The sequence below is a fragment of the Crinia signifera genome, chromosome 1 (genome assembly GCF_055691185.1).
Source record: "Crinia signifera chromosome 1, ASM5569118v1, whole genome shotgun sequence".
NCBI classification, from domain to species: Eukaryota; Metazoa; Chordata; class Amphibia; order Anura; family Myobatrachidae; genus Crinia; species Crinia signifera.
The window spans coordinates 80,883,680-80,897,023 of NC_139217.1; the positions used below are offsets into that span (position 1 = coordinate 80,883,680).

A 13,344-nucleotide genomic window follows, 5' to 3' on the forward strand; every position below is an offset into this window, starting at 1 on the left:
CCTGTGGTGAGCTAGGTAATTGATAGCTAGATTGTAAATTCCTCCGAGCAGGGCCCTCTTCCCTCCTGTTGTCAAAGCCCTCTTCTCTTCACACTTCTTCACAGCTCTCCTATACTCAAACACTCAGTGACCATCTTCATCCCATACCCATCTCCATCGTTGGTCTCAGGCCTCTTATAGTATGTTGATTGAGTCCTCACTACTTATATTCAAGCTGTAATGTGTATTGAACTATGGCGCTCTTTATTTGTACTCTATTTTTGTTATTTATTCTATGTTATGCCTTGTTTTGTCTCCCTTACTTTGTCACTGTTCCTTTGCATGGCGCTGCGAAACACTTGTGGCGCCTTATAAATAAAATGATAATAATAATACAATAATAACCCGGCAGGGGATGCTTAGAATATCCCAAAATGCGGTAAAAACCCAGAAAACTGGGTTTTTACTGCATTTTTAGTTTAGAGAATCTCCCCCACAATGTTACTTTTTTTTTTTTTTTTTACTGTATCTGACCCAATGTTAGGCAGCATTCAAGCTGTGTACACACGGGGGCGATAGGGGCTGAAATCGCTGGGAATATGGTCGCTGGCGACCATATTGCCAGTGATGAGAGTGTGCCCCGCGAATAAATCGCCGGGTGCGCGCTCCCGTTTTCAGCCCCGTTCTAATCACTGGTCGCAGGAGCTTGCTCCTGCGACCAGCTGATTACCTCTGCGGCTCCGCCGGCAGAAGTTCCCCTTCATCAGTAACCATCTCTGGTCGCTGATGAAAAGGAGACACTGAGTAATATATCGCTGAGCAATGCATCCCTGAGAAATATATCCCTGATGCTGTGTACACACCGGGGTGATAATCCTATCTCCTCCTGCGACCAGCTAATTACCTCTGCAGCTCCCCCAGCAGAGGTTCCTTTTCATCAGCGACCATCTCTGGTCGCTGATGCAAAGGAGGCACTTGGCAATATATTGCTCAGGAATATATTGCTAGCAATATATTCCTGAGCAATATATCTCCCCCCGTGTTTACGGGGCTTTAGAAATATATCCCTGAGAAATATATCCCTGAGCAATATATCCCCCCCATGTGTACGCACCTTAAGAGTCCTGGTTAAAACCAGGGCTGCCTACCTGACCCTCTCCATGAGGGAGAAAATGCTCTGTTCCTGGACTTCCCTGGTAATGTATGATTGCCATCACCTGTGGTGAAACCCCTTTCTTATCAATTACCTAGCTCCCCACAGGTGATGGCAATCATACATTACCTGGAAAGTTCAGTAACAGAGCATTTTCTCCCTGAAGGAGAGGGTCAGATTGGCAGCCCTGGTTTTAACCAGGACTCTGAAGGTGCGTACACACGGGGAGATATATTGCTTAGAGATATATTGCTCAGTGATATATTGCTGAGCAAACACATACACATACATGTAAAATGTTTATGTAACAAGTGTTGCTTACAATAGTAATAAGTTATACACAACACTGTGCTAAAAATTATCATTCGCATGACAACATACGAACCTAAAGGAAAGTGATATTTTGTCCATTTAAAAAAACTAATTTATGTGGTGAGGTATGCAGCACACTAACCAGCAGTCCCTGCTTCACTGTGACACCATCAGCTGCCTCTGATTTACCAATGATTAGATTGGCCATCGGAATGTTTGCTGCTGCCATCAGTACTTCCGCAGCATCCTAGCTACTCAGCATGTGATGGAGATGCATTTGCAATTCCTGCAAAAGATTTCATGTATATTGCGATTGCAATGCCCATGACACCAAGTACATTGCAAAAATTGTGTATCCATACCACTGGCACGCCTCAACCCCTCATTTTTATCAATGCTAAATGCGATGGCTACTGTGTTCGCAGATACCTATGCATAGGACTTGGCGCATGCTCATTGTTTTATGATAATTGCTCATTGAGCGATAATTCATATCTGTTGAATTCAACACTGAATGAGGCTCACAGTGCATTGTGTATGGAGCTGCGTGGCCGCAGACTGTGAGAACTGGAGTGTGGAGCAATGGAAGAAGGTGGCCGTACCTGGGGGAAAATGGCTCCCACTCTGCACTGTGGGAAGAAGGCAAGATGTTTGAGGCAGTGTGATTCTCTTAGGTCCTAGCATTCATGTGGATGTTACTCCGACACACACACACACACACACACACACACACACACACACACCTTCAGGGCTCTCACTGCCAACAAGCCATTTCAATTTTTTCTTTAACAGACCCCCCCAAAAAAAGAATAATAAAAATACCAATTCCCAACAATGAAGAAAAAAAAAAAAAAGATTCTTTCAGAAAAAAATCCTTCTCACGGAAATATTATTCAATTTGTGCCTGGATTAGGGAACTATAAACTGTGCAAACAGTCATCATATGACCTGAACTTCCCAGCAAACTGCCAGACAGTAATATTCCCACAGAGCCAGACCGGTAAGGCTGTCCCATCTTGTCATTTCTTGTATTTCTAGTAGGAATAGCCCAAATTCTAGCAATTAAAATAAAAATAGATTTTATCTTTTAACTATCTCCCATATCTACTGTATATGTAACCTTCTCCTACACAGTGAAGTGATAAAGTGTCTGTTTTTTTTTTATCACCAGCCAATCATCTCCTACCTGTCATTCTTCAAACCAAGCCTGTAACTTCACAGTTAGGAGCTGATTGGCCGGTGATAAAAAACACTTTATCACTTCATCGAGGTTCATAAATGTGCCCCTCAGTTTGAAGAGCATGCTGCCCCGATACATCCAGAGATACATCTGCAAATCAGTATATCTGGCAATGTGTACCCAGCTGGAAAATAATTTCGGGCTTGAAAATTCCAAGAAATCAGCTGAGATTGATTCACTCAACAATGTATATTTGGTGATTTAGTTATATCTGATTGGCCCAAATAACATCGCATTCATAAGCATAAATCTGATTTAATTCACCGTTCCTGCCTAAAAACATTCAACAATAATGTGATAGTATTCATTTGGTTTTATAATGCCCTGCATAATATCACCGTCACAGATGCACTACTCCTCTAGACCAGTGGTTCCCAACCTTTTTTTTTTCTGCCGTACCCCTTGATTAAGTTTTTAATTTAGGAGTACCCCTCCTCTCAATTTCAAATATCCACAGTACTCACGAGTGGAAAGGAAGTGAGTGGTATGCATGTCCTTATATTAAGGAGTAGCGGAGGAGTAGTGTGCAGTCAGGAATTGGGTTCCTCTGCGTCTGGCCACTGGCTGTGTACTGTCTCCTGGGGTTCCCGCTAACACCTGTAGGATTAATGCCGCTGCTTCCTCCACCCATGTCAGCACGGGGCAGATGAACACTGATGTCTGAAGGCAGTGTGGGTAGCTCCCAGTGGATTGCTGGTGGGGCAAAAGCACGAGGAGATGCTGGTGACCCTGCCGACGCAACCAGAAGTGAAGCAACATGGTTCATCTCCATGGAAATGGGAGACTACTTCTGCCATCGGTAGACTTCTTCCTTCATTACCAATATTATTTTCAAGTACCCCCAACTGGCCTGCAGAGTACTCTCCCAGGGGTACTAGTACTCCAGGTTGGGAACCACTGTTCTAGACCATAAAGTTCTCCTGTTAATATTTAAAACTAAGTCTAATGTAGGTGTCTTTAGTAGCAGTCATTCTGTGATGCGGAGAGTGATCATATGAGAGCTGTCAGTCACCTAGGAGTTGGGTTCTGGCCCTTAGTAGTAAGGTAATGCTGGGTCTCAGATGCCAATTCATAACACTACTGACTCACAACAGTGGCTACAGTTGGCACGTATCAGATAACCTCCCTCAATGACTAGCAGCCATTTAGTAAATCATCTTAGTGCCTCTACGATATAATAAAACATTCACGTATAGACTTTTTCTTCGTGTTTATACTAAATACCAGAAATCACACATGCTTAAAACAGTAAATAATATTCTCCTGATGTTCACATAAAACAGATCTTCCATTGGCAGCGTCATCGCAGAAGGCAAAATAAACACATTAATATAATCAGTCACGTTCTAGACATGGGAGCTGCACAAGCGAAATGCAGACAAGACTGGTCCCTTAATACAACTACATCAAACACTGCACGTCGCCTTTCCTGGCATCCTTACATGGAAAAACATCTTCCTCTGACGACAAAGCCAAAAACAAAATCAAGAATCCTAAGGTATAATTATAATCTAATCTGTTTTTAATATGGGAACATTCCTCCATACAAGTTACCCTACAGTAAAATCACAGTATCATGATGTGTGTCACTTTCAGTGGCGTAACTACTGTAAGGCAGCCCCAGCAGCCGCTTGGGGGAGCAAGCAGCACCGCAATGCATCCATGGGAATAGAAGCGGCTTCAGAAGAAGACTGTGCTTTTACCTACACAACGGAGGTGAGGGGGGTTAAGGGTGGTGAGTGGGGGATCAGGGGGGTTTAGCAGGTGTAGAATCTATTGTCTGAATGCCAGATAATGAAATTTTACTAGGGCTTATTTTCGGGGTAGGGCTTATTTAGGACCAGTGTCCAAAATCAAGGGTAGGGCTTATTTTCGGGGTAGGTCTTATTATCGGGGAAACACGGTACATCTCAGGACTGACCATCCTGAGCCTTAGCGACTGCTAGGTAGAGCATCTCGTATCACAGTGCCACTCATTTCCCTCTTGTAGGGAAAATGTCCACATTTTTGTAATAATTTGTGTTTGCAGTTAAATGTAATTGTGTATTGCTCCAGCATTACTGCTGTCAGGGACTCTGGAAAAGCCAAATATAAAACACAACCATAAAAGGTCATATAATTTAAACCTAATCAACCAGCACAATGAAGAAAAAGTAGCCAATCTGCAAGCATCAACTAAAGGCAAAAAGATGTAGCCTTCTATTAAGCAGTTTACAGCAGAGAGCACTCATTTGTCCTGGGCCAGAAGACACAGGAGAACACGTGTGTTTTCTGCAGGGGCTGGAGCTGGAGAGACAGGAGGGGGGATTGCTAGTTAGTGAAACAGATAGGGTGCTAGCTGGCAATACAGAAAGGGAGGCAGACAGCTGATGAGACATTAGAGGTGGGGCTCAGATTGGAGATAAACTGGTGGGGGGGGCTGGAGGGAGATAAACTAAGGGGAGAAGTGGTGCTGGCTGAATGAAGACAAAGAAAAGGGGGAAGGCTGGTGAGACAGGAGGGGGGGGGGGGCTGGCTGGATGGAGAGACAGGAAGGGGGGGGAGCTGGCTGAAGGGAGAGACAGAAAGGGGGGCTGGCAGAATAGAGAGAGATAGAAGGGAGGGGGCTGGCAGAATAGAGAGACAGAAGGGAGGGGGCTGGTTGAAGGGAGAGACAGAAGGGAGGGGGCTGGCTGAAGGGAGAGACAGAAGAGAGGGGGCTGGCTGAAGGGAGAGACAAAAGGGAGGGGGCTGTCTGAAGGGAGAGACAGAAGAGGGGGCAGGTTGAAGGGAGAGACAAAAAGGGGGGGCAGGTTGAAGGGAGAGACAAAGGGGGGGGGGGGCTGGCCACACTTTTTTTTTTACCCCTTTGGGATTTTGACAGCAATAAATGTGTGCACATCAAGCATTTGGAAAAACCCCTGTAGTGATACTGTGTTTGCCTCAGGTGTGTAACTTACAGCAGAGCCAACATAGAAGTTAATGTATTCAAAGCTTGGCAGAGTGAGGAGCTGCAAGAAGTGCAGCCAGGCCCAGTACATCTGAGTGTACAATTCAGTGTCTTTGATTATATGCAGCAGTTGGAAGGATTAGGATCATAAAACAGTAGGATTGCAATGTGACATCCTTCTCTGAGGATAAACATTTACTCCTGCCATATGTTTAATAGTGGGAGGATGAGAATGCACATAATTCATCAAGCGATAAACCCAAATCTGGAAAAAGGGCTGCATGTAGCAGTCAAAGCTTGAAACACATTTTGTTATGGTGGCGAAAAGGGGTGTGACTGGGAGAAGCAATCATAAATCATAATTTCCTTGCTGGTCCAGTAACTCTCTCTCGTCCAACCAGACCACTGCTGCTCTGCATAAAAAGCCACTGCCACGGTTCCTGCATGGGGCGGTATGCAATGCTACAGCGAAGGGGCTTACTACGGCAACTATGGTTTTTTTTTTTTCAGCAAGAAAAAGCCCTCCTTGCCATCATACCCCCTTGTGGTATTCAATGTTTGGCCAGAATCCTTGCCGATTCCCTTAAACGGTGAGGTGCGCTGCAAATGCTCATGAAACATGGTCAGAGAGAGTTGTATATTTGGGAAATAATTTGTTTCTGCGCAGGGCCCAGGGTAAATACTGACTGCAGTTTAGATTTCAGATTGAACTCACCACACCCAAATCTAACTCTCTGCACATGTTACTTCTGCCCCACCTGCAGTGCATATGGTTTTGTCAGCATCATCTGCAAAAATTGCAGCCCTGCGACAATGGTCTGAATCAGGCACAAAGTACCAAACAATCTACTGCATGTTACAGGCTGTGTTTCAAAAATGACATTAGCTGGTTTGTGCAAAGCGTAATACATAGACCCCCTATGTTCTGTAACAATAAATCGGAGAATTTAGGTTTTTTACAAGGCATTCCATGACTTCATTCCAAGACCGTGGAAGCGATGAGGGTTTTCCTAAAGGAAGACATAGTCTGATGCAGCATTGTTCCAAAGGACATTGGCTGCGGGGAGGATCATGGTAGCAAAACATTTTTGGACCAATTTACTTATGGACGATGCGATGCGAAACCCCAAGCACACATCAGCTGTGCACATATTTGTCCATTACTCACAGCGTGATGTAGTCATATTGACCACAGCTAGGATGTAGACACTGCCCAAGTCGGTATGTGCAGAAAGTCTTAAGGGTTGTTACAGTGTTGACATGTGAAATATCAACATTCTGCCTGAGACAGTGGAGGCATAGGGCTAGGCTACGGGAATGGTTAGGTGCTAAAGAGAGATTTGGGGATTAGGATTAAGGAAGCACAGCTGGATGCCAGGAAATCATCCATCACCTATTCTATAGTGATGGAAAATCATTGAGATGTATTAAAAAAAACGATAAGCATCGGTTTATATTTTTTCAATATGAACAGGATTACTAGATGGTATGTGTACTAACCTACAGCTGCGGCTTGGGGCCTGGCTGCACATGGCAGATGCACTGTGGGTCTGGCAGGTTCTTCTCTCACTCACTCTGGCAGCTGAGATATGAATAGGTCAGTGACATTGCTTCCTGCCTACCTTAGTAACAGGTGAAGCATGAAGAGCTGTAGTGCCACAATAGTACATCTCTCCCTGGTCTGCTATTTATAAGACAAGCTGCTGGAACCTGCAGAATGTACTTTGCATCATGCTTACTGTACATGAATCCTGGTGGCAGTAATGAGCCACTTATGTGGTGCAGGGCAGACATGGGAATTTCCCGGGTCTAAGGTGCAGTATGAATGGGGTCTGTAGAGCAGAGATGATCTGTGCCCCTGCAAAAACTGGTGTTTTTGCAGGGGCGGCCATGAGAACGTGGTAATAAGAAAACAAAGTACAGATATATAACAAAAAAGTTTCCCTATATAAACTGCAAAATCAATTGTCCTTCACAAGACAGAGCAGCTATTGTCCATATCCAGCCAGATGATTGATTTCAAAACCACATTCTTTTCCCTCATTATACATGTAATTTGCCCCTATTTTCTCCTGAATGTGTCATAAGCTCTGATCTCTGATTTCGGCTTCAGCATACGAGTGTCCATTTCAGCAGCTCGGCGTGCATTGTAGGAGTGTGCCCATTCACTGCTACCAGAGCTGAACCAGCAAAACTTTGAAAGGGGGAATGAAAAAGGCTGAATACGCTGATAAAAGAAATGGTCTGATTGCGCTACAAAAGCGGCTTTTGAACTGCAGAAAAATCTGTATAATCAGTGACGCAGGACAGACTGCAGCCCGTGTGTAATAACAGGGCATAGTGTAGCCATAAATGTAGTCTAATGCAAGAGGACCTCATTAGAGACTCACATAGAATATAGCAGTGACGGCTAACCTTGACACTCCAGCTGTTGTTGAACTACACATACCAGCATGCCCTGGTACAGTTTTACTATTTGGCCATGCTAAAACTTATGCAGGGCATGCTGGGATGTGTAGTTCAACAACAGCTGGAGAGTCAAGGTTATCTATCACTGGAACTTAGACTAATCATCTGTGCAAGAGTACTATGAAGCCAAGGCCATCAACCTTATGGAGCTGTACACATTACTGCAGCTACAATACCCTATGGGGTCATTTAAATTAGGAGCAACTAATCGAGCCCCCAGTGTGTGCAGCTAAAGGTCACTTTTGGTACTACCCTGACTTCTGGATTTTTATTCACAACCCCATATGTAGCATTAAATAGTCCATGAGTCCAAAATAATATCAAGCCAGTTAAGCTGTCGTTGCCAGTGTTTATAAGCTGTTGCAACGGCAACTCACCCCTTTGTTCCTAATTGAAATGACCCATAAGTTACATGCTGCATTTAGCAAAATGACAGTTAGGAGCTGATTTGCCAGTGATAAAGTACCAGCCACTTTATCACTTTACCAGGCTTAATAAATCTGCCCCTGAGTTGCATTGTAAACATTGTGCTCCAGTGCAAGTGCAGTGCAAAAGTTAGTATACACAATGAAGTGTAATCAATGCGGCCGGCGAGGGGGTTAAACGTCAGGGATCAAAAACAAGCGATCCTTACCGTTTAACACCCAAACCGGCTGCTCACCCTATTCAACGTTCCGGGGGAATCTTCGCTGTCCTCTGACAGCGAGGATTCCCCCAAACAGTGAGGCTCGCGGCTAATGCAGGGAACCCGCTGCATTTAGCCACGATCCTTGCTGTTTTAGCGGCCGCACACGCCATTTCCCCCTCGCTCCAAAAAGCAAGGGGGAAATGGTGTGAGCAGGGTGTCCATTGAATACTGACCCTGCGAGCTGTGACAGCTAGCAGGCAGCACTGCTCGCTGTCACAGCTCGCAGAAAGCATTGAATACACCCCAATGTATAGTCCATCATTGCTAGCTTTCGTATAGTTACATCTACAGTACAAAACCTTTCGCTCCCAGTGCCTGGGCATAGCACTGAAAGCTGGGACATGGCTATGAAGCAATGCCTTGTGAATTACTACATAGCTTTAGAAATAAATGTGATCTATAAAACACTGCTAACCGCCTGCCAGAGTTCCCGAACCTTCCTGATTTACCAGCACACAAGAGAAACACCCCAGATTATAATTTGAATAGGATACATCTCCTAGCACACAGTATTCTCAGCATTACACATGGACCTTTATATGAAAAATCATCCTAAAATATTCACATTCATACAAACTGCTCATCAACACCTTTCTGAATAACACCGGCAGCCAGGATCGCAGAGATCCTTTAACGTTCTACAACCTCCAAAATGTTTATTTTCCAACACACTCATGACGGCCTGCCAGACTATAGGAGCCAGAAAGGCAGCTATTGGAACATACTGGTATGTTTGTTAGATTTGTATCAGCACAATGTTATATATACATTGAATTAAATTAAAATAAAATAATGTACTAACCCCAGGATTTCGGCTGAAGAAGGTCCTCTTTATCACTTGATATCCAACATTGACCAGGCTTTTCTCAAGCTGATGAGAAAAAAAAAAAAAAAAAACTTTCAGAACACAAATCTCCTAATTACTATTAACCCATGTCGACCTAGAACCATGTTGACCAACATGCTATAGACCAAATGATCACAGCCCACCATTAACACTTATTTCATTGTAACTCTACAATATGTACAGCTAGATCAGCACAACTAATCCTAGCAGAGGCAGGTGGTTTCCTAATGGATTTTTATTTATTAACCTTCATTTATAGACTGCCAAAGTATTACGCAGTGCATTACAGAGAAAGTGTAATCATTCACATTAGAGTCTGCTTACAGTCTAAATAAGTGGTTCCCAATCCGGTCCTCACACCACCAACTGTTTATGTTGCCAGGATGTCTGGTAGGAAAATTACTGATCCAAGAACGACATGGGAAACCTTGGTCTACATTATCGGTTAAACAAACATATAAACATTAACTGGTCCTTCAACCAGGCAGATGGAGGAGGATCCAGGACTCTCCATCACTGACGTACAAACATGCATGTCCCATTTTAATAGGTGGCACTAATAGTTAGGGTTGTCCAGATTCAGAGTCAGATTGGACCTTAGTGTTGAAGGCATGACTGGCTAGCACTCTCTCATTACGTGGACACTTGTCATCCAACCTTTGTTAAGTACTAAAAGGGAACTAGGGCCGGGTTCAGAATAGTACACCGACCCTATATAGTGGTTATTCTAGCACCCACCATAATTGAAAACCCATGCAGTTCCCCTTTGCTGCCTGGAGTGTCGCTGTCTGCTGTAGTGCTTCTAGCATATATGGCAGGTGCTAGAATGAACACTACCTATGGTTTGAGTACTACGGCGATGTTAAAAGATCAGCAGAGGTATGGCATCTGTATTGGGCACTTGACAGTCTTCTACCAAGAGATCTCGTGCAGTTCCTCAAAGGCCCAAAGTGATTGGCAGGAAAAAGCCCTTTGAGGTCACAATGCCAGCACTCCTGTAAATAAGTGTGTGTCACTCCCATTTTCCAGGACTTCGTCTTCAGACGCCGATTTCCTGGTGTATTGGGCAGTGACAGGGACAGGCTCACGGATGGCTGATGTTTATGCACAGTGATCCAATGCTGGGGCCTAGGATCTAGCAGCAGATGACAGGAACTGGCAGGAGCCATCTATTAACACAAGATACCTCTTGATGCAGGTTCTTTGTTATAGTGGCCAACTCTACCAGCAAGGTCAGGGAGTCCTGAATTTGGGGGTCTCCCAAGGCGCTGCCCACTTCCTGACTGAAATCAAAAGCTGAAGGGCAAGTTTCACACTACATTGCAAAATCCTAGCCACGCATCCTCTGTATGCATGAGCACAGGTTGTACTAATTATTAAGCTTATACAGGGTCAGACTTGTATAAACATTATTGAAATTCTATTTGCATATTCGCAGACTTAATCACAAAGGCAGATAACGAGCTAGGGCTCTCTCCCCCTATCCATAACTGCATGATGGAGAGGAAAGTGGATTCCAACCGAAGGCAAAGTTTCAGGATACATTTACAAGTGAAACAGCAGTAAACAGCGTAATCAGATCAGTTATTGGGCAGCTAAAGCAAATAAGTACACAAGTGTATTGTACCCTGACCTGCAAATATTAGCATACACATCATTTACAACTTTTTAGAATATATGCAGGCATCCCCTTCCCCAGTTGCATATGTATCACATTTGTGTAAATTAATGTATATTGCAGTACAGGTATTTATTTTTTTATTACAACATTTTCATTGTTTGGGACCAATTGCAGGCAGTCGTCATTAGCAACCATTCCCTTATATTAGGGTCAGAGCACACACTGTTTGAGACTTATGGCTTTAGCTGTACTACACCCTCTGTACACTCTCTGAGACTGTACTCTCACTGTGATCCTAGGCATGTCAACTACCAGAAAGCAATTCCAGTCTCAAATCACAGCAGCCGCGTCTTTTGCTATTAAATTATTGCTACATTCAGAAGCAATTAGCTGCCAGCGCCTGCATTTTAGGCTGCACCCGCAGAGTAAAAAGTGACCCATTTGAGCACTGAAAACTGGACTTCTGTCGCCACGTGCGATAAATAAAAATGAAATAATATTGCAGTTTCCACCTTTGATCGCCCACCACTTTACATAGGGGATCGGGAGCATAAAATAGAAGCAATCGGTCTCTGAGACAACTAAAATGTTAAAAGTTAGATTCTTACTAATAATGCACAAACTGATTACCAGAGTGTCCCTATTTTTGGAAGGTTGGTAGAAAAGCTTTAATGTTAATCTTTACAGTAGTGGGATTTATACACTTACAAAATTACAGTCTGTGTATATACTAATGTGCTTGTAATCTCCACATGTACTGTAGCTGCAGTGGCGTAACTAAAACTTTTGCGCCCCCCCGCCGGGACAATTTCACCGCCCCCCCCCCCCCGGGACAATTTTGCAGCTGCCCCCCCCCCCCGTTAAAGGACCCCCCCGGGAGCTGGCAGGGGGGTCCGTGCAGCGCGGAGGTACCTGTATAAAAGGAGAGCCTGGAGGTCCCTGCGCCGCCTAGTATGATGCTGCCGGGGTCCCTGCGCCTGCGGCGCTGAGTATGATGCTGCCGGGGTCCCTGCAGTGAAGTGGAAATAACGCGCTATCTCCAGCGGAGATAGCGCGTTATTTCCACTTCACTGCAGGGACCCCGGCAGCATCATACTCAGCGCCGCAGGCGCAGGGACCTCCAGGCTCTCCCTTAAACAGGTACCTCCGCGCCGCACAGACCCCCCTGCCAGCTCCCGCTGCACCCACATGCAGTGGGGAGCTGGCGGAGATCCACCAGCGCCCGCAGCCCCCCGGCGCCTCCCCGCCACCGCGGGGGCTGCGGCCTAATTGTTACGCCACTGTGTAGCTGAAAGAGCACGAGCTCTGCAAAAAAAATTAATTTTATAAATGCTTGTATATATATATATATATATATTTTACACACACACACACACACACACACACACAATCCACAGTACATTGTTATGTTTATACATTGTAATTCCAAAATGTCTTTCTATTATACAAGCTAATTACCAAACATGACTGAAGGTTCTGCACCTCTTCAGTGGACCTTGAACTTCAAAATACTAGGATAGAAAGCTGCCTAATACACCATGTAATGACGTCTATTCTAGTAAGCCCGCTCGAAGCAAATGCTTCGAAAGCTGGTCTGCTACCTTGTGATTGCCTCTGTGTTTGTGCATGTGTGAGAGAGAAAGATATGTAGTTTCACTTGCTACCAACAGATGGCAGTGTTTCGGAGACACCCAAATGGACACTAGACCTATATATAGATGATATTTGTGTTACTAAAATCCTGAGTAATGCGATTTTGGGTAGCATATGGAAACATCTAGAACCTATACAGTATACAATGAAAATGATATCCACAATAAAGCCCACAGCAATCTAAAGGTCCATACATATTAGGCGACTATGCCCAGTGTGTATGGACAGTGATTGCGTTCATCACTGGGGAGAAAGCCGCTCAGTGCATACACACTGAGCGGCTTTTCCCCTGCCCGGCACCGACGGCGCAGTCTGTTCATGCTACAACATGGGTAGATGTCCATAACACAGCACCCACATGCATCGACCAAAGGCTTGTTGAATGTACCCTTCTAGTCTGAATTACTTGCCCACTCCCTAAAACTTACCTATTGAGGCAGCATTAGTTTACAG

The 13,344-nt window shown here is 44.5% G+C and overlaps 1 protein-coding gene across 1 annotated transcript in view; it reads right to left on the bottom strand.

Annotated features, from left to right (window-relative positions):
* FRYL (FRY like transcription coactivator) overlaps positions 1-13,344 on the bottom strand; it is a 250,991-nt gene that overhangs the window by 198,520 nt on the left and 39,127 nt on the right. Inside the window, exon 2 of the mRNA XM_083168231.1 lies at positions 9,573-9,641. The gene's annotated coding sequence lies outside the window, so the exon portion shown is untranslated. The remainder of the gene's footprint in view (positions 1-9,572; positions 9,642-13,344) is intronic.